The sequence below is a fragment of the Rhinopithecus roxellana genome, chromosome 14 (genome assembly GCF_007565055.1).
Source record: "Rhinopithecus roxellana isolate Shanxi Qingling chromosome 14, ASM756505v1, whole genome shotgun sequence".
Classification (NCBI taxonomy): domain Eukaryota; kingdom Metazoa; phylum Chordata; class Mammalia; order Primates; family Cercopithecidae; genus Rhinopithecus; species Rhinopithecus roxellana.
In genome coordinates this window covers 87,568,223-87,590,818 of record NC_044562.1, presented here as the reverse complement: position 1 = coordinate 87,590,818, position 22,596 = coordinate 87,568,223, and the positions used below count along the sequence as shown (strand labels likewise).

Here is a 22,596-nt window from a genome sequence, read left to right as displayed (position 1 = left end):
CACCCTTGCTCTTCACAGCTGCCTGCCTGCTCTAGTTACATAATCTTTCCCAGTTGTGAAACACAGTTGACCTCCCTAAAGCTCAGAGGAGGCTGTTGAAATAACTGAGTCTGAGCAATTTTAAGGGATGCGTCATAAGAGGTTTTTGATAGCATTCAAGGAGAAAAGGGGACTTGTGCTATGAGATGGTGCGTGGGAATGTTAAGAAGTCTTTGATTAGCATCTAGGGCTACTTTCTACCTCAGCAGCATTTCAGAGGCACATCTGCCTTAGTTAATGCTTTCCCCTGTTTCCAGGATTAGGCACAGTTAGCCTTTGCTCTCCTAGTATTTCCTCATCTATTAAGCTGAGCCATATAAAATTACCATCTTTATAGGTAAAAAATGGTTGAATACAGCTGGGTGCAGTGGCTCATGCTTGTAATCCAGCACTTTGGGAGGCCAAGGTGGGTGGATCACTTGAGATCAGGAGTTTGAGACCAGCCTGACCAACATGGTGAAAACCCATCTTTACTAAAAATGTAAAAATTAGCCAGGCATGGTGGTGGGCCCCTGTAATCCCAGCTACTCGGGAGGCTGAGACAGGAGAATCACTTGAACCTGGGAGGCAGAGGTTGCAGTGAGCCAAGATAGCACCACTGCACTCCAGCCTGGGCAACAAGTTAGACTCTATCTCAAAAAAAAAAAAAAAAAAAAAAAAAAAAAGGTTGACTATGTCAGTGATTTTATATATCTCAATCTAATATTAAATAAGGACATCTAATGACAAAGCATGACCCCCTTGTCTTGGAATGCTTGGATGAACACAAGATTTTATTTAATTTTGGTACTGTGTTCTAGTGGACACATGAATTTATTTCATTTTGGTGCTTGGTAATACCAATTTGGTAATTTTGGTATTTGTCTGAAACACTTGAAGAAGAATTCTTCTGATATCCTTAGGACCAAGGGGTTGAGTAAAGCTGGAATCCATCTGGAAACCTTTCAGGTCTTATGGGTGGGCTGTTGTTAGCCATAAGAGAGCAAATGAGACACAGACTGCTTTGGAAGGGCCTCTCCACTGGCCTCTGCTGATTCTGGCTCCTCTTGGTCATCTGTTGTCATGGGAAGAACAAGGAGATGGAACTGTGAGGGGCTGGGAAATGAATCTGATTTCTCTTTTTGTATTATTTAAGCCTTGGCTCAAATGCAGCCCTCTGAGCCAAGCTTGAGAAGTGCATGGCTGAGTCCTCTGGTATGGGCAAGCGTCACAAAGACAACAAAACCCCCCAAGATTCTGCAAAGAGTATCAATAGAGCTTCTGTATTTTATCAGAAAACCCCCAGGGCTTCCGGACACCGAAATGGGTGCTAGAAATACCTCTGAGGACTAACAATAGCAGAAAGCATCTATGGGTCACCCTTTTCATGTCCTGGCATAATCTTAATACAGTTTGCCCTTCTGTGTTCTCTCTCATGTTTTTCATCTCTATATCTCTCTGGATTTATTCTTAGTGAATTACTCAAGATGACATTTTTGTCCTGATATAGAGTTTGGTTCATTCATTCATCTATCCATTCATTTATTCATTCATTAAACAAACATATTGACCATCAGTGCTTACCTTGGAGGAGTGGATTGCTGCTGAATTTTGTGATGGTGTCAGCAGAAACACATGGAACTCCTCTCGGATCTCAGTAATTTAAGGAATTTTGTACTGCTTTGGATAACAGGTGTATAGGACCCCTTCAGGAGAATATTCCAGTTTCCCTAGTGTTAGTACTTCAACGACCTTGTGTAAATGCCCCTTCAATCAGAGACATAGAAAGAAATGAATCTCACTTTTCCATGCTGTGTCAAGAATTTCCAAGTATAAAAGATGTTGCTCTTTAAATGACTGATTCCTCCTAAAGTCCAGGTCTCTGTAGCTTTTCATATTCTACTTGCAGATGACTTTCTGATATTCCTGGGTAGATTTCAGAAAAAATGCCTGGACCTGCTTATAAAAACAAGTAATGTTTAACTTTCAGTGGTCCAATAAATCAGTTGCATGGTAGTGATTTTAGGAACAGATGACCGATTTTCCTGTGGCCCAACTTCTGGAACAAGGTTTATTCATCCCAAAGTCATTTGACCCATGGAAGGACAACTCTTCAGTCCCTTTTCCAGTTATCAGGGTGTCTTAGAAAGTCTGAGGATGATGGCTAAGATCTTGGGTTTGTTCTCTCTCAAGGAACAAGGGCTTGGATTTGTTCTCTCTCAAGGAAGAATTTTCCAGCCAAATTCTTTAGCAGTGGGCTCATATCCTAGCATCACTCCACTTCTTTCCCTCATTCCAAGGGCTAAATTCTGACATAATCTGATTGTATTTTTAATTCAATAGCTGTTTAAATAGAATTTATCCCTATAAAAATGAGATTCAAGAAGATTTAATGTAAAAACTGTAAATGCTATGCTGAAATAAACTTTCAAACATTTTCTTTGTTAGTATCTGTGATGTGCTAAAACATTTGGGTTACATTAAAAATGCTAACACATACAATTGTGTGATCTCCACTGTAGAGTTAAGGGCCCCAAGTTTTCAACCTTGGCCCATTCTCTCTCTCTCTCTCTCTCTCTTTCTCTCCCACCCTCTCTCTCAGTCTCTCTCCTCCCCTCTCTGTGTGTCATCATCCCGGATTCTCATGGTTTCAGCTATCACTTCTCGGTGGATCACTCTGAAATGTACATCTTCAGCTCAGGTCCTGAACTTTGGACTTGGATATCCAGCTTTCTTCTTGACATTTCCTGCTGGATCTCCCATTGGCACCTTGAAATCAACAGAGCCAAGCTGAACTCACACTTCTCTCTTTAAAGTGTGTACCTCTTTACTTGAATTTTCAGTCCCTGGGACTACCACAACTTTGAAAATCCATGATGGAAATTTGGAATCTATTCTTTCTTTATTTTTTTGTACTACCTCTCTCTCCATCAACCCTGGCCAGTTGCTGATTTTACCTCTTAAGCATTTCGGAACATCTGTTTCTTCTTCCTCCCTCTACCCACTGTCCCAGTTTATGCCTTTCACATCTCTTGCCTATCTGTAATGAGTTCCTAAGTGATCCTCGGTCATCAGTCAGTGGTGTGCATTATCTGTCAGTGGCACACATTCCTGGAAAATTCATTGAAAACACAGATTCCTGGGCCCCACTTGATTCTGTGTCTGTCATAGCTTACATCTCTGCAATCCATAAATGTTTGTTGGATGAACAAATGGAATTCAAGAATTTTCCTTCCACATTATGGTGCATAAAGAAGAAGAAAGACAAGGAAATAATTTTAGCTGATAGAACAAACTATTTAATAGCACTCAGAAAACAGAAGACAGAGTTGCTTCTATCAACCTGTATATAGAACAGGTAAAGTATTACGTGACACTCAGATTCATAAAACATTCAGATTCTAACTCCTGATACAGTAGAGTAAGGTGCACATATACCTGTCCTGTGTCCATAACAGGATTTATACTGAGAGAAGCATCCATGGTGATGTTCTGTAGTGAATTAAAAATAAGCTGAAAGCTACATTGCATACTCCCTTTTATAAGCAGTAAGGATACCTTCTTTTACTGGCATTTAAATGATGATTAGAAAATACCATTAAAGGCCAGGTGCAGTGGCTTATCCCTGTAATCCCAGCACTTTGGGAGGCTGTGGTGGGTGGATCACCTGAGGTCAGAAGTTTGAGACCAGCCTGGCCAACATGGTGAAACCCCGTCTCTACTAAAAATAAAAAAAGTAGCCAGAGGTGACAATGCACGCCTATAGTCCCAGCTACTCGGGAGGCTGAGGCAGGAGAATCACTTGAACCCGGGAGGCAGAGGTAGCAGTGAGCCAAGATCACACCATTGCGCTCTAGCCTGGTCAACAAGAGTGAAACTCTGTCAAATAGAGAAAGAAAGAGAGAAAGAGAGAAAGAGAGAAAGAGAGAAAGAAAGAAAGACAAGACCATTAAAAAGTTCTACTCCTTGTAGAATCTTTAAAAATACCAAATATTGTCAGTTACAATATGTTTCTTAAAATAAATAAAAAATTAGAGGTTTTTGGCTAAGTAATTATTACAGAATTCTTGATATGGAATCTACCAGAATTTTTTAAGCTTATAAATATTGAATACTAGTTCATCTCCCCATAATGTTTAAGTTGCAAATTTTTACCTTAATCAGTCTTAATATTATACAGCCATTTAAAATAGCAGTTGTGAAGATGAAGTATGATAGCAGCATATCAAGTGAAAAAAAGCAGGTTATAAAATTATATTCATAGATGAGAATGTATGTGTAAAGCTATGTAGAAAAATACTGGAGTAAATATACCACAGTTCTCAGTATGGGCATTTTAAAGTAATAACATGGAAGAGTTTTAGAAGACCTAACTTTTCTAATGAAAACATGTGGCAGGGTTGTCTTTGTCTTCAGGATTAATGAATAGGCACCATTTATTGAGTATTTACTTTGTGTAAGACACATTGCTAACACTATATGTAGTATCTCATTGAATCCACATAAACACCCATGTAAGGTAAGTTTTAATAATTTTTTTCCCATTAGAGCTTTGCTTTTTATATCCCATTGTTTCCTTCCAGTTTATTTGTTGTTTTTTTTTCCATGAAAATTTGTGGTCGAGAAGCTCTTTCATTCCCATTGGAAAAGTCCATTCTCACACTGCTAATAAAGACATATCCAAGACTGGGTAATTTATAGAGGAAAAAGGTTTAATTGACTCACAGTTCAGCATGGCTGGGGAGGCCTGAGGAAACTTACAATTATGGCGGAAGGGGAGCAAATATGTCCTTCTTCATGTGGCGGCAGCAAGGAGAAGTGCAGAGTGAAGCGGGGGTGGGAAAAGCCCCTTACAAAACCATCAGATCTTGTGAAAACTCACTCATTATCATGAGAACAGCATGGAGGTAACCACCCCTGGATTCAATTACCTCTCACTGGGTCCTCCCACGACATGTGGGGATTATGGGAACTACAACTCAAGATGAGATTTGGGTGGGGACACAGCCAAACCATGTCAAAAGATTACGGAAATCTAGGTTGACAGTTATTTTATCTTAGCCTTTCGAATACATTACTCCATTGTTTTCTGGCATCTGGATTGTTAAAATGGTCTAGTGTCATTGTTTTGTTAGTAATCTGTCTTTTGACACTGATGGCTTTTTAATATTTTGTCTTTTATCTGTCACCTTAACGTGTCCACATGTTGATTTATTTTTATATATCCTCCTCAGCATTTGTTATAGACTTTAAATTTTGTATTTCTTTCAGTTCTAGAAAATTCTCAGCTAATATCTTTCTGCTATTCCCTGTATTTGCTACTTCTGAAACTCCCGTTAGACATGCCAGGGCATTTTGGTTTGTCCTTCATGTCTCCAATTTCTATTTCATATTTTTAATCTTTTTATCTCTCTGGGCTGTATTCTCAGTGAACTCCTCCACATAATTTTTAAATTCACAAATTCTGTTTTTGACTAGGTATTGTCTCAAGTTTTTTTAAGTTTAATGACAATGTTTTTCATTATCAGGGTATTTGGCTCTTTTCACATGCACATATTCTTGATTCATAGTCACCAACTTTTTCAGTCTCCCATTTTAAAAAAATAGGTACATTTCTTTGAGGATCTTACACATACTTATCTTAAAATCATTTCAGTTTGCTCTATTCACCCCTTGATAATAAATTATCTTATTTATTGTATTGCACGGCATTAGGCTTTTTTTTTTTTTTTTTTTTTTTTTGGATGCTTTTAAAATTTCAGTCTACAAGCTTATCCTGAGGAGAGTTTCTATTATTTTTTCTCGTCTATCTCTTATCGATTTTATGGTTGCTCTCATCTGGTTTCGTGGTTTAGAATCAGACCCTCTGTCAGCAGCTCTGGGCTCTTTTCGCATGGGGAGATTGTTTTTGGTTGGACCATTTCCTAGTTTCCTGACAACCATTGTAGCTTTCCTCAGAGTCAGGAATGAACAGTGATGGTTTGGCTCTGTGTCCCCACCCAAATCTCGTGCTGAATTGTAATCCCCACATGTTGAAGGATGGTCCTGGTGGGAGGTGATTGGATCATGGGAGCAGACTTCTTCCTTGCTGTTTTTGTGATAGTGAGGGAGCTCTCCTGAGATCTAGTTGTTTAAAAGTGTGTGGCACTTCCCTCTTTGCTTTCTCTCTTCTGCCACCATGTGAAGATATGCTTGCTTCCTCTGCCTTCAGCCATGATAGTAAGTTTTCTGAGGCCTCCCCAGCCATGCTTCCTGTACAGCCTGCAGAACTGGGAGCTAATTAAACCTCTTTTCTTTATGAATTACGCAGTCTCAGGTCGTTCTGTATAGCAAAGTGAGCTCGGACTAATACAAACGGGAAAGCTCAGCCTCAGTCCCTGTTTCTCACAGAGAATAAAGCTCTGTTCTCCATTGTGATGAGGGTGGATTTCAGTCCCTGTTTCCCTGAAAGAGTTGAATTCTTGGCTGCTTTTGCCTGTTTCCCATCCTGGAGTCTGGTGCACCTAAAGCTTCAGTCCCCAATATCTGTGAACTCCCACCCTACAGTTTAGGAAACGAAGGCTCAGGGGGCATATGTTATTATCCTAAGGTTGCCCAGCTAAGGCATGGCTGACTGACACATGTAGGCCTGTCTAATGCATGCAAAATGCACATATCTAAATGCTCAGATGTGGCAGGCTCTCACCAAGAGTACCTCAGGAGCAGGGGCCATGTCATGCTGGACTTCACAGCCTGGGAGAAGGTGTCACCAGTACTCGGTATACGGATGCTGCAGTGATTTGAACTATAAGAATCTGGGTCAAGTTCCAGTTTCCATTAAGACATTGTCTTGCCAGTAGGCTTCATTTGCTCAGGTCCAGACTTATGTGCCCCTCTTTTGAGGCACAGCTGTCATGTGTTTTCCAGGGGCTTTTCAAGTAACTAAGTCTGTTGCCAGAAGATATTAGAATAAAAGATGTGTGGCTTTCTCTCTGGCTATGACAGAATAATAAGGACAGTTCACCACACATGGACTAGTGTGTGGTAACTTATCTTTATTGTGCCTTAGTATATGTGGATGAACCAAATGCTGATTTGTCATTTGAAGTGACTTATTTAAAAACCTGGAACTACTGTGACGTAGTGAACAGAGTATGGAATTTAGAGTCTGTTTTTGAGTCTTTGCTACACCATTTACTAACTGTAATTTGATTGGGGAATTTAACCTCTCTGAGCCTTAGTCTTCTCATCTGTAAAATGGGTATATCAATATTAATACCTAGCTCATGGGGTTGTTATGGAGATTAATGAGGTAATATACTGGAAAAGGTTTCACTAATTGCAAAGGGGTATACAAATGCTAGTGGTATGCAAAAGCAAATCTGTGGTATACAACTATGATAATAGCATGATATTGACAGCACTACAAATTAAGCTAAAATTTTACTAATTCAACAACCGTTTACTGAGCACCTATTATGTGTCAGGCACTGGGCCAGGCTCTGGAAAAATAAAACTGAGTGAAATGCAATTCCAATTACCCAAGGCAGAAATGAGCATTGCTCTTTCCTTTTTACTTCCTCACCATTCCCTCAGCAAGTGCCATCAATCCATCAGTTTTCCATCTGAAATAAGTTTGGAACCTGTCCCCTCCTTTCCATCCCTACTAGTACTCCCTAAGTTCAGGTCCTCATCCTCTCTGGCTTAGATTATTGCAACACCCTCCCAAAGGGTCTCCCCACTTCCTAGTTCTGCATTAGTCCTGCCTTTTCCTCAAATCCATCCTCTATGCAGCCACTAGACTGAACTATCTAAATTCCAGACTCAACCGTGACTTCCTTCTGTTGAAAACCCTCCATTGGATCCTCACCCCTAAAAGACAGATACCAAATGTGTCAGTGGGTGGGAACATGGCCTCTGTGGTCCCTGACTAACTCCTGGCTTCATTTCCCAGAATCCCTTGCTTTGTGCTTTCTACAAGGTGGCCCCATGTTCCCCAGACACAGCGAGTAGGTGTTGCTATTTCTCTGTATAATAACTCCCCATCTGCCCCCTCGCCTGCCTTTTTCTATGAGCATGACTCGTCTTCTAGATCTCTACTCCAGAAGCTTTCCCCAACCACCTTTCTGCCTCTTCCTCCTGCTCAGGTTGCATTAGGAAAAATGCCTAATAGTAGCATTATTGACTCAAACGGTATGCACAATGTGAAGTGTAATACATATTTCGAGGAAGGTTAAACCACTGAAATAAATTATGGCTAACACCGTAAACAGACTACTCATTTTTCTACATGCTTGCTGACACCAAAATGATTATTTATTATTTGCCTATGTGACAGGCAAAAAAAAAAAAAAAAGCTCTGCCTCAGCATTTTTACTAAAAATTTACCATACCAGGGATATGGGATTTGCCGCTTATCTTGTGAGTGCCTGTCATATCATCAATTTCAACTTCAGAACAGGCCGCTCTAAAACCACAATGAGGGTTGATGTCACCTTCTGCCTTCTCTCAGTCTATGTGAACTTTAGAGCCCCTGATAAGACAGAATAGACTGTGGTTAGATTGTAGGACTGGAAATGAAGCTTCAGCTAAGAATATGGAAATCAGGTAAGTTAAATTGGCTTCAAAGAGTTAAAATATGCCACAAACGTAGGATGTTATGCTCCTCAATGTTTCACCAAGTACTTAGAGCAGGGGAGACATGAGCCCACCATGAGGAGAATAATCTGCTTCATTTCAACAAAGGAAGATGTACTTTTAACTTTAAAAAGCCTAAAAATTTTAAAACCTGTACTCCACAATATATCTTTGTTTTCAAAAATATTGAGCAGCATTTTAAATGACTATGGTTGAGAAAAGAAAGAAAACCCAAAATACTTTTCTTTTTTAAACCATCTTGTTGGTTGGTGGGCTAGTTGCTGTGGCAATGAGGATGTATTTTGCCGGAAGTGAGGCTAAAATGAATTCAAATGACACAGTTTATGAGACCAAGCACACAGATGGTGGCCATTCCTCCTCTTTGACTTATTGCTGAGACATTTTGAAAGCCCAGACTCACATACGCTTGTGATACAACTGCATTGTCTTATGAGCTATGTTGGGCAGTCACGGAGTTGATAGGTCCAGATCCTGCTGAAGAAGTGTAATATTTCAATATATCTAGGAGGATTTTGTTGGAAAGTTCCAATAAAATATTTTTCAGCTAAGGAGAAAAAAAACCTTCAGTGAAGGACTTTTATTCATGATGCGGTTTCTTTATTTCAACAATAACACAGACATAGAGGTCCTATGATCAACTCTCTCCACTCAACTTTGAAGTATCATTTCCTTTGTAATAGTCTTTCCATCTGAGATCAAAGCATTTACAACTGTGCCTTGCAAGAAAAAACCCTGCTAAAGAAGTCCTCTTTTAAAAAGCAGTGATTAATAATTACAACATAACATAATAATGCATAACGTAAAATTACTACTTTATTATAATATGTATAACAAAATTACTACTTTATATAACACAAAATTACTATTTTATATATAATAATATATAACATAAAATTACTACTTTAAGCATTTTATATGTAACATAAAAGTACACTTTAAGCATTTTTAAGTGTAGCACTTTGTACCATTAAGTGTATTTACTCTGTCGTGCAACCATCACCACCATCCATCTCCAGAACTTTTTCATCTTCCCCAGCTGAAATGCTGTCCCCATTAAACACTAACTTCTCGTTCCCCTCTCCTAGTCCCTAGCAACCACCATTCTACTTTCTGTCTCTATGAATTTGGTGCCTCAGATAAGTGGAATCACCCAATATGTGTCCTTTTGTGACTGGCTTTAATAAGCCTGCTTTTGAAAGCCACTCTTCGAAATGTGAAATCTTTCACTTTATCTGGGTTTTGTATCTTTGTGCATCTGTTCCAATGTGCACGCTTGTGTTCTCTGTCTCTCTCTCTCATTTCTCTCCACCCCCACTTCCTCTTCTGTGAAAAAAAATTAAAAATTCAATCTTGTGTCTGAAACACCTTTTTTTGGTCAAACAAACATGAATGTAGTCGAAAAAGTCTCAGTTATTTTTCCATTTTGTAACAAATGGGCAGATATCCAAACCATTGTTTTTACAGCATGAAGAAACATTGTGTCATTTAACACAGGGAAAAGTAAACTCTCTGGGGCTGGGTGTCTCTTGATGAACGGTGCAGCCTCAGCTGGTACATTTGTGAGGTGGAGTGTCCTAATGAAGGCCACTGCTCAGGCAGTTCTGTGTCTGGTGCTTGGCTCCAGCCATGCATGCGAACTGCACATATTTAATATATCAACACCATGTTCAACACAAATCTCACAAATCATGAAACGTGACATTCTCTTTACCACTCTCAAGCCCTTTGCCAATTAGAACATCTTCACAGACATCATCATCACATGGTAGTTAGTGGTCAGATCTGTCACATTTGTGCTTTTAATTAGTTGCAGTATAAACAATCAGGTTAACTGCTGTTTTGAGCTGCTCTTCAAGGATATCTTTTGGTACTTCTACTGATGTTATGAAAAGGTATCATTTGATGCTGTCATTTGATAAGATCAGCTCTCTTTTTAATCTCTTGTCCTATTTGGGGGCACATTTTTACAATAGTAAATCACCCCAATTTTCCCTTTTGCATGATTTTCACCTTCTTACATGATTTTGAAATTAATCCTCACCTTTGAGTAACTTTCTTTTATTTTGCTACTCCTGGTCAAGGTTTTCATTAGCTGCAAAAATCTCAGCAAGTTTTGTTCCTCAAAATTACATAACTTGATCCATCTGGACAAAGTTGCTGATATTAAATAATTGATGCCAGCATTGGGGAAATGACCTGCCATTTCCAACATGGTCATCTAAATGAATGAGACTTTCTTCTTTTTCCTATAAACTCTCCATTCTTCTCTTTCTTTCACAAATACTCCAACTCCTTGTCTTCCTACACTGCCATTCACCCTATGATGTTAGTATTTTACACATGCACACATGTATATATATTCTATGATGTTAGTATTTTACACATGCACACATGTATATATATTCTATGATTTTAGTGTTATCATGGATAATACAGGTTATAATATTTTCTGAGTATGACAACTCCTCTTTTACCATTTTTCTTGTAGTGAAATTGGTTTTGACATATATGTGTTAAAAGTTGCACAGTGTTTTTCAGAAGTATCTGTTAGAAAGTGACTATGTTAACACATTAAGCAGAAGAGGAGTTTGTGAAGTCTTGTGAGCTTGGGAGAAAAACAGAAAGAGAGGTAAATGCTGGCAGTGGGCTGGGAACCCCTGCCAAATTTGGGTATTTCCCAGCTCGGCTGACAGTAAGACGGATTTGTGAGTTTGGCTTGCATAACTGCACTAAGGAGTCAGTTTATTGATGTTCACTTTTGAATTCTATGTTTGTTAGGGAAACTTCTGGTTCTGGTCTGGCTTCCTGTGTAGACCTGCCTGCAGGGGAATGTGACCACCATGTAGACTCTGAACATTCTGTTCCCTCTACAGTTGTTATGATTCTGCAACTAAGGAGAATGAAGAAGTGGGGAGGGCTCTGGTGATATTTTGGCTTCACATCTAAGTTGACTTTCAGAGAGAAACCAAAATGGGCCACAGGTCAACAGTAGAGTGAATTCCAGAAATAGAATGCTGTGAGGACTTTAAAAAGCAAAGATCAGGAGGCAGTCTCCTACTGATGGTATCTCAGGATGCTTTCTAGGGGCCTTTTAGAAATGTTTAAGTTTGGAGAAATACAGCAAAATAAAATAGGTCCAAAGAAGAATCATAAAAATGATTGCATGATGGGAAACCTGTTCTTAGAAAAAAAGAGCAAAAATTTATGACCAGATTTGACCAGTGGGAGCTCCTTCCATCCACCTCGGTGACCTTTTGACATGTCCCCATTATTCTGTGAATACTTCCTTGAGTTCTGGCACAATTAAATATTCCAGGTTCATTTTTTACTTTCCCTGCCCTAGTCCTGGAATCAGCTGTTAGGATTGGAGCATAACATTAATTGTATTAAGTAAATAATAATAGTAACAAATTATCACCCATTGAATAAAACAGGAAACCATAAGCCCATACTTTTGTAAAAAATAAACAGGCTGGGCGCGATGGCTCACTCCTGTAATCCCAGCACTTTGGGAGCCTGAGGCGGGCGGATCACGAGATCAAGAGATCGAGACCATCATGGTCAACATGGTGAAACCCTGTCTCTGCTAAAAATACAAAAATTAGCTGGACGTGGTGGCGGGCACCTGTACAGTCCCAGCTACTCAGGAGGCTGAGGCAGGAGAATTGCTTGAATCTGGGAGGTGGAAGTTGCAGTGAACCGAGATTGCACCACTGCACTCCAGCCTGAGCAACAGAGCGAGACTCTGTCTCAAATAATAATAATAATAATAATAATAATAATAGTAATAATAATAAATAAACAGAAAGTTTAATGAGGAACAATATCTTGACGTAGTTTCAAATTATCTCCCCACAGAATATTTATTAACTACAGAAGGAGAAAAACCACCTCACTGTGGACAGTCTTGGTAGATGCCATCTTAACCAAGTATGACACGTCGAAGTCATGTGTCGCCTGGCAGGATGCCATGAGGGGAACGCAGAGTCACTTTTGTAATAGTCTGACAAAGACGCATAATCTTGATCTAACCACGACAAAACAATAGACAAACTCCAAACGGGAGACATTGGACAAGATAACTGGCCAAAACCTTCCGCAGTGTCAAAGTCATGGATGTCAAAGAGAGAGGGAAGACCTGATCCCTGCTCCAGGACACCCAAGAGACAGGACAACTCAATGAAAAGTGAGATTCTGTATTGAATATTTTTGCTATAAAATACTTGATTGGTACAATTGGCAAATCTTGAACGGAGTCTGATAATGAGATAGTAGTTGTGTATCGGTGTTAATTTCTGGATTCCGATGGGTATATTGTGTAGTGTGTAGGACTAAACTCTTAAGTATTCAGGGCTGATGGGGCATTAGGTCAGCAATTTACTCTCAAACGATTCAGGGGAAATAAAATTCTTTATAGTATACATGCAACTTTTCTGTAAACTTGTTTCAAAAGCTAAAAATGAGTTAAAATCAATTCTGGTAAAGAGAAGGTTGAGAACTGGCTAAATAATGTTCTTCAGGTATGACAAGCATTGTTATAAGGAAGGTCTTTTTCACCTGCCGAGAAACTTAAAAGATTCATGTGAGACATACATATTTAATTCAATTTCGCTTATTTCCTAAACAAGCCTTACATGAGTCTATTTATAGAAAGCATTCACATTAGATACAAATACAATAGTCAAATCATTAAAATAAGTGTTAAAGATGAGAGTCAAGAAATGAGATGAAATGAATAATAAGAGAGTAGGAATTTATATATGATAAAAACTGGCCAGGTGTGGTGGCCTATAATCCTAACATTTTGGGAGGCCGAGGCGGGAGGATTACCTGAGCTCAGAAGTTTGAGACCAACCTGGGCAACACGGTGAAACCCTGTCTCTACTAAAATACAAAAGAAATTAGATGGGGGTGGCAGCATGCACCTGTAGTCCCAGCTACTCGGGAGGCTGAGGCAGGAGAATTGTTTGAACCCGGGAGCCAGAGGTTGCAGTGAGACAAGATCATGCCACTGCACTCCAGCCTGGGTGACAGAGCAAGACTCAGTCTCTACAAACAACAACAGCAACAACAAAACATAACTAAATGAAGCATAAAATTTAACTTTGAGTTTCCTGGTTGCCAAGGCAAAGATATATAAAGTTACCAAGTGCTTATTTTACAATAAGCCCTGGCTGGGTCCCAAGACTAGCCACCGAGCCTCTGTTGCATCTTAGTGTCTTTCTCCCTCACTATCCATCCCTCGTCATCTGCTATAGCCTCTCAAGCTCACAGTTCTTTGTCTCTGTTGCTGGTGGCCTGGCTTTTTCTGCCAGCTGCTTGTCTCTGGTGGCATTCTATACTTGTGTGCCAGGATAGCTTTCCATTTTTGCCTATTGCTGTGAGGAAATTTCACTTTTCTTACTAAAAATAAAGTTCAGAACCTCAGGGTTGGCACTGGGTCGTCCTTATGGCCTTGGCTTTCACCCAAGACTCACTTCCTTTGGGGTCTATGTCTGATCCTACCACTGACACATTGGCCTAACGGGGCACTGTTTCCCTCTTTTTTTCTTATACTGGATGCAGGACTCTTGGGTTGATTCTCCGTAGACCAACTGATCAGAGTTAGAATGTTCATATAAAACCTGGATAAATGAAAGGAGGAAACAAAAGAACAAGAAAAAGAGACAATTTCATTGATCTTTACAACTCAGCTTACTTCTCTTCAATTGTTGAACCAATACATGGGTTCTTCCTGGTTTCTGGTCTACCTCCTCATGATGGTGACTATTATTTATACCCACTGGCCAGGGGTGCCTGTAACTTCCATGGTTGACCTGTGAGACCAACAGAATATGAGCTCCCTCAGTTCTAGTTTCCTAAATTCACGTCTTTCCTCTGGGTTACTGACACTAGGCATGACCTCCCCATTCAAGAAGATCCAACCTACCTTCAGATGTGAGCTTTGTATTTATAGATGCCACCAGGATACCAGACAACCCTCCCAATAAGCCTAGGAGATGTGCCCATGTATGCTCAATATGGTAAAAGCATGGTTAGTTTCTTATTGCTTCCAGTGAGATCTTCCTGTTGCTTGTTTGGACAAATTCTCATGTCTAATGGGGTACCTTGCTCAACTTCCCATGCTATCTGTATGGGGTTGTTTTGGTCATCACAGCTTTTATAACCAATCTCCCATTAGACAAGAGAAGAGAGTCAGTCACAAGAGGCAGGATATAACGCAAGATTTCTGGAGAGCAAGAAATATTAGAAATCCCAAAGTGCTGCATCCTATTAGACACTAAGACTGAAAGGTATAAGCACTAAATCCATACTGGGAAACACTAAAAGCTTTGCAAAAATCCCTCTGTCTTTATCTGTCCTCACTATTCACAGTATCATTTAATATCAAATCTATAAGGCATTGCAGGAAGGAAATTATGGGACTCATCTCAAAATTATCTGCCTTCCTGTTCTGATAATACAGCATTTCTCTTTCTAATGAAAACCTTTCAATAAAAAAGAAATAAAATAAATAATAATAGACTTAATATTAAAAATATAAACAACTGAGCACATCTTTTCAAAGTCCCTTTTCCATTCTAAAAGGGAATAATTGTAGGACGGTATCAGATACCTTTTACTTAAAATATCCAGTGGCAGAGAGACTAATGCTTTGAGCAAACGCTTCATTAACCTGCAAAAAAGAATATGATGAAAGGAAAAATACACAACTGGACAAAAGCAAAACATGGGAAAATAATGGTTTTCTAGATGTCATAATTTTCCTTATTGTTGGGAATGTTATTTTACTGAGTGAACAAGCAGAGTGCCCAAGTGGGTTCTCTGCGAAGAATGATTGCTAAGGATGCCCAGGATGATTGCTAAGTCATTGCTTTGGTGTATCTATTTAAAGAGCAAGGGAAGAAGTGATGAAGGTAAACACCTGTGGTGGAAGTTTAAATTCAGGGTCCCCAAACAAAGTCTAGCCGAGGATCTCCATCCTCCTGTCTCCATATATGGGGAACCAGTCTAGATGGAGCGTCAGCTTGGTTGGAATATGCATGTATTTTTAAGTTTCAGAGAAACTAAGAGATAAAGGAGGTAAGTTCGGTAATCCCTCAATTTACTGCCACCACATCCCATCCATTGCCGCTCCCTGAGGGCTTCCCACAAAACTTCAAAATCACCTGGAAACTTTCTAACAGCACTAATTAAATACTCAGGGCCTTGCAGAACTTCTGCTGCCTCAATTTTTAAAAATCTGGGTCACGTTTTAAAATGAAGTCTTTATTCTGAAAGAAGAACAAGAACTACCACCCAAAGACTATCCAGTTTTCCCTATAAATGTTTGAAATGCAGGTGTGAAAAATAGCAAGCATTTGTAGTTTTAGCTGAAGCTGTTTTTCAAAATGTAATCCAATATAACAGCTTCCCCCTGCAAGAACTTCCTTTAAATGTATTGCTTTTTTTCCCTGAAAATTTCCAAAGTTGACCTTTTTTTTTTTTTTTGAGACGGAGTCTCGCTCTGTCACCCAGGCTGGAGTGCGGTGGCGCGATCTCCACTCACTGCAAGCTCCGCCTCCCGTGTTCACGCCATTCTCCTGCCTCAGCCTCCCGTGTAGCTGGGACTACAGGCACCCGCCACCATGCCCAGCTAATTTTTGTATTTTTAGTAGAGACAGGGTTTCACTGTGTTAGTCAGGATGGTCTCGATCTCCTGACCTCGTGATCCGCCCATCTTGGCCTCCCAAAGTGCTGGGATTACAGGCGTGAGCCACTGCGCCCGGCCCAAAGTTGAACTTTAGATGATGTAGGCTCTATCTTCCTTAGCAAATAACCAGACACACACTAAGTGGTATTTAAACATGAATGGCTTTAACACTGTTACTGAGCTATTTCTCCAGATGTGAGTAAATATCTAGATGAATCAGAGATTTCTGTTTCATAAGATGTGGTTGCAAGGTGAATGATTGATTTATATCTGTCCGTTATGAACTCAGCTTACTAATCTTTAATTGCTGGACCAATGTAAGAATGACCTTCTTCCTAGCTCCTGGTCACCTCCTTATGATGGAGATACTATCATTTTATATCCACCAGTCAGGAGTGCTACTTAAAGCGTGGTTCAGCAGTGCAGGTATTACATGGGAGGTTGATGGAAATGCAGACTCTGAGGCCCCACTCAGACATACAGAATAAGAATCTGCATTTTAACTGATGCCCAGTTGATCCGCCTGCTCACTGATGACTGGGGAGGGATGCCCCAGGTTGTACAGGACAGGAGGAGGAAGTGGCAGGGATGCAGCATACCTGGGAACAGGTGCTTCCACTCAGTGATCCCACAGGAGCTCTGCAGGCTTCAGCCACACCTGGTGTTCATCCACTTCTCCCAGGTGCCACTAGCACTCCATCTGATGATAGGTTCAAAGCATTCCATGAGAGTCTGGCAGGTATTCTGTAGGTGGAAATGGACAGAAGAGTGGCAGAGAATCAAATAGGGAAACCTTTCAAACTCGACTGTGTTTCTCACCCTGTAACAATCACCATCCTCCCTGCGTCCTGCAGATACCTTCCATTTGGCTTGTCTCCACCTCTGGACAAGGGGCTGACTCTGGTGTTCCCTGTGGAACCAGTGCCAAGACAGGGATTTTTCACCCAGGAGGTAAAAGTGGAGGCTAAAGGGAGGATAGATAGACTGCAAGATCCATTTGCCTAGTTCAACCAAAATGGCTCTGTTTTTATGTGTTTTATGTGCTGAGGTTCCATTTAGGATTTGCTGCATACTTACCAAGCCTATGAAAATCCCTGTCCAGGCAGTGAACACAAGAACGCAGGCACAGAGAAAGGCAGCGTGGTGTGTAGAGAAATGTGAGTTTTAGAGTCAGACATCCCTGTGATTGAATAGCTCTGCTTCTTCTCGGTATATGGATCACTTATACTCTCCATGCCGTGGGGATCTTGTCCGTGACCTGGAGATACCAGAACCAGGTGACCACACAGCCTGCTTTGCCCAGGACAATCCCTGTTTACACTGGTTGTCTTTGTGTTAATGTCAGTGGCTCCCTTTGCTCTCCAAAGTATTTTTGTTTGAATTATGTGGGCATTAATACCTACTTTGAAGGGTTGTTTTAAATGCATTCACGTGTGGCATAATGATATTTTAGTCAACAGTGGACCACATATATGACAGCGGTCCCACAAGATTATAATGGAACTGAAAAATTCCTATTGCCTAGTGACATCATAGCTGTCATAGTGTTGTGGCATAATTACTTTATTTTTTAATTTAACTTTATTTTTTTGGCTCTGTTGCCCAGGCTAGAGGTCAGCAGCATGATATCGGCTCACTGAAACCTCCATCTCCTGGGCTCAGGTGATCCTCCTACCTCAGCCTCCCAAGTAGCTGGAACTACAGGTGTATGCCACCATGCTTGGCTAATTTTCATATTTTCTTTTGTAGACACAGGGTTTCCCCATGTTGCTGAGGCTGGTCTTGAACTCCTGGACTCAAGTGATCAGCCTGCGTCAGCCTCCCAGAGTGCTGGGATTACAGGTGTAAGCCACCACACCTGACCTAATTATTTTTAAAATAAATGTAGTGTAGCCTAAGTGTGCAGTGTTTATTAAGTCTACACTCATGTGCCAGGTCTTCACATCCACTCACTACTTACTGACCCAGCCAGAGCAACTTTTACTCCTACAAGCTCCATTCATGGTAAGTGTCTTATACAGGTGTAAATTTTTTTTATCTTTTATACCAGATTTTTACTGTACCTTTTCTATGTTTGGATATATCTGGGTACACAAATACTTACCATTATGTTACCATTGCCTACAGTATTCAGTGTAGTAATATGCTGCGCCGGTTTGGAGCCTAGGAACAATAGGCCAGACCATATAGCCTAAGTGTGCAGTAGGCCATACCATCTAGGTTTATGAAAATATACTACTCTGTGATGTCCCCACAATGGCAAAATTGCCTAAAGATGTGTTTTTCAGATCATATCCCTGTCGTTAAGTGAGGCATGACTGTACAGCACTCAGTATTGTTTTCATTACGTTACTCCAGGGGCAGGTACTCATTAAAGCTTTGTGAGAGACTTGCTTGGAACCTGGGTCACTGAGTGACCAGCATTGAGTGAGATACTCTTGGCACTGGTCTTCAAGTTCAGCTGACCAAACCAGGGATATCTGCACCTGTCCCCTCTCAAAATGGGATGCCGCGCTTGCCCTTCTCCAGATACCAGGATCTTTGGCTCAGTAAGGCTTCTGCTCTCTGTCCTTCCAAGAGGGCAGCCTGGGGAGATCTCTGTTCTCAAATAAGGAGGTCTGCATTCTAGAGGGGGGACCCTGACCTTATCATGGGTGCCCTTTTCATAGAGTAAGCATGAGAAAGTGGACTTGACTGAGGAATGAACAAGTTGTCTGGCACCAGGAAGTCTGGATTTGGGGTGCAATTAGAACTTAAATATATGTGTAATTAATACACAGGAGTTGTCCGGGAATGCTGCCGCTCCTCACTGAACTTTGGAGCCCATGAAAAGTTACAGCTGCTCCAGTCAAGGGTGAGGAGCCACTGGTTCCCTGGGAAGCTGAGTTTTGGTGAAACCCCTCCCGCTAGAGAAGGCAGGTGAAGCCCTCTTCCCAAGTTCCAGTTGGCTTATTACCAGGTAATTCAGAATGAGCTCCTAGGGATGCTGTGGAGAATTCTAGTCATTGCATCACAAAGCCCAAAGGTGATACAGTGCAGTCTGGGAATATTTTATGAAGTCCAATTCTGGCTGATGGCGAAACTGAAACAACCTCTTTCACCTGTGTCATTTTGGTGTTAATACCCTGTCCCAATTCAGCTCTGCCATGACCAACTAATATAGACCCATCTGTGTAGATATGAACTAGAGCAGCAGCCTGGAAATAAAATTAGAACTCCGTTCTTTCTGCCATCAGTAAGTGAATTTTTGACAGTAAGGCAGTCACAAATGAAGTAGCAAAAGCCACAAAATAAAGCTACAGTTTCACTGGTACAGGACCAGTGGTTTCATCCAAAGGTGTGTGCCACCTGAGAATAGCAAAGGTGCTGTTCCATGAAATCTGTGAAACAAAGAAAAGCCTAGACGAGTCCCTTACTGTTGAAAGGTGGTCGTCAGCTGTTGCAGGGGCCTCTCACCATTTTCAGCGGCATTAACTGGTTAGACTTTGAACGCCCACTGGCATTGTCCTCCTTTCTGAGTCTCTCGTAGTGTAAGGTTGAAGTCAATAAGGAGAGTGCCTCACTCTGCGGTTCCAACTCTGCAAAGCAATAGCAAATTGGCCTAAATTGTTAACAACTAGTAGAATTTAGAGCTTGTTTTTGTTGGAGCAGACCCTCTTTGCCCTTAGTTGTCATTCAGGGAGGAACACTGTCCTCGTGAATTCTTTCTCCTTGTTCCTCTGAACTATTATTCTCAATTGCTTCTGGGGAGTAAAAAACTGGCAAAGAATTATAGAATAAAATACAGCAAAATATAAGAAACAAAATCTCATTTGTCCATAATCTCATTGCTCTCACACACTGGGTTATTATAAGAAAAGTTGAATAGTGCTATTGTAAGTCCCCAGTCTGTTACCTGCAATTCTGAATTTGAAAAGCCCTGAGCACCTATTTGGTGGAGAAACTTACCCTGATCTCATCCAATGAGAGATTCATAGTCTTCAAAAGATCTCACTTGGTGTAAGTAATCATAAACTTCACTGCAGAAGTATTACCATGCTTGAATGTGGCATGTTGCCCCAGACTCTGCTGAGGACTTTAATAAATAGTGTAGAGATCATATGATCTTTTAAAATCAGAAAAATTTAGAATCCCAAAATATACCTGGTCTCAAAGATTTCATAGAGGGAAAAATGAACATGGTGTATACTTAAAAAAAATCAAACATTTTAGAAAGGTACAGGATGGAGAATGAAAGCACCCCTGCCCACTTGTCTGCCCTGTCCCATCCTAAAAGTAACTGGTCATCAATTCCTTGTGATTATTTATGAATATGGCATAATTTTGTGATAGAATGTTTTTAAAAAGTGTAAGAGTAAAAACACCATTCTGCTGTTTTTTTTTAACTGATTAATGAATCTTGGGTATTTTTTTCTATATCACCATATATAGATCCATCTCATTTGCTTTAATATCTGCACAATATTCCATCATATATGTAATATAACTTACTTAAGAAGTTTCTAAATAAGGAACACTCTGTGCATTTCCCCCCACTCTTCTAAGAATAGCTTCCAAAAATGAACACCTTTGCATATATGTCTTGGCAAAAAATCTCTTGAAAATGACCATCAGATAAATTTCTAGCAGTGATAGCGTGTATAAATATTTTTTTGGGGGGTGGGCTAAATGTTCTAAAATTAGGTTTTGGTGATGGTTGCACAACTCTATGAATGGTACACTTTAAATGGGTGAGTTTTATGGTATATGGATAGATTAGGTCTCAAAGTTGTTTCAAAATTCTTAGCAGTGAAAGTGGTAGGTCTGAGGGCATGTGTATTAGGATGTTTGTGGTCATTTTTATCATTAGAAAGGTGCACATTCAGCCGTGTCCTCACCAGCAGTCCTGCCTGCCTTCTTGCTGGGGCTTCTATGTCATAATGGTTCTTGTGTGCTTATAGGAATCCCCCTGAGCCTATGAGCTGGAGCTGCTCTCCTGGAGGTGTCTCGCCGTGAACAGATAGCATTTTGGGTCTGCACTGCTCCTGTTGGCCCAGCCATGAGTATTTGGTGGATGTGACCCAGAGCAAGGGTCTTCCCTTAGCGTGTTTTGTAGATCAAGGGATGCAGGGTGTTATTCTACTAATGGGATGAAACTGGTGCATTCTGTGTGTGGGCACATCTCTTATCCACAGGAGTTACTGCCCTTGGACATGAGGGTATATGGCCCTGCCTGCAGCAACTAACTGCTCCAGGACTGAAATTATTCCATCTGTGTTTGCGTCACCTCTTTGGATAACATTTAGTTTCTTAATTAGGTACTGCACCACACTTCCTTTTTATCTCCCATATTGTCTAACACACTTCATAACTTAAAAATACTTTCACGTGTATTATTGTATTAATCCTTATAATTCTGTGATACTTATACCATTCCCATTTTGCAGATGAAGAGACTGGGATGAGAACTAGATACTTGTCAGGGTCACACAGCCATTAAATGTACAGAAATAGGGTGCAAACTCAGACCTTCCAGTAATAAATCCCATTTGCAGCCCCACTGCCTCAATGATGTCATCAGTCACATAGTAGGTGTCTGGTGACAGTGCACTGAGTTGACTGGCCTCTGGGTTTTATCTTTCTTGATTCATAGAGGATGACTGAGGTGACTTGAGAGGGAATATGTTAAGTGGATTTTCCAGGGAGGCAGAGAGATTTTGCACACCAGTCTTACCCTCTATCTCATTACTGCTTCCTCAAAACTATTGCTTTTTCATGGAGCTTAATACTTGGTTTCAATGTACTTACTTATTCACTAGGTGAGGAAGAAAGGTAGTAAGTTGGAAATGAGAGGAACATTCTCACGCAGAAACGTTACATCATTTTATACCAAACCTTTGTATAAGTGTGTGAATGTGAACTATGATTACAGGTATGTCAGGAAAGAAATGGAGGGACGTGTACCACACTGTTAACACTGGCTACCTGGTGGCTGGAAGTGGGGAGAAGCAGGGAGGAGGAGGCAGCATTCTGTTTCCTCACCAAAGCAAAACAGAACAAGAAAGAAAACTCTTAAAAAATGTGTCCACAACTAAACGCAGCACGTGCAAAATGATCCCAATTGCTCAAAATCATATAGACATATGCGATGTATAGAAAAGGATGTTGACAAAATATGAATAGTAGTTATCTCTGCATGGTGGGCTTCCAGGTGATTTTAATTTTTTTCTTTGAACTTTTTGTATTGTTTACAATTTCTTTGCAAAAAC

General features: G+C 40.4%; 1 long non-coding RNA gene across 1 annotated transcript; it reads right to left on the bottom strand.

Moving 5' to 3' along the window:
* Positions 1-13,737: 13,737 nt before the first annotated feature.
* Positions 13,738-19,196, bottom strand: LOC115893198. The gene is made up of 4 exons (XR_004053164.1): positions 18,453-19,196; positions 16,948-17,092; positions 15,279-15,331; positions 13,738-14,249 (listed from the first exon to the last, which is right to left on the bottom strand). It is a non-coding gene; the product is annotated as an uncharacterized LOC115893198 (long non-coding RNA).
* Between the last annotated feature and the right edge of the window lie 3,400 nt (positions 19,197-22,596).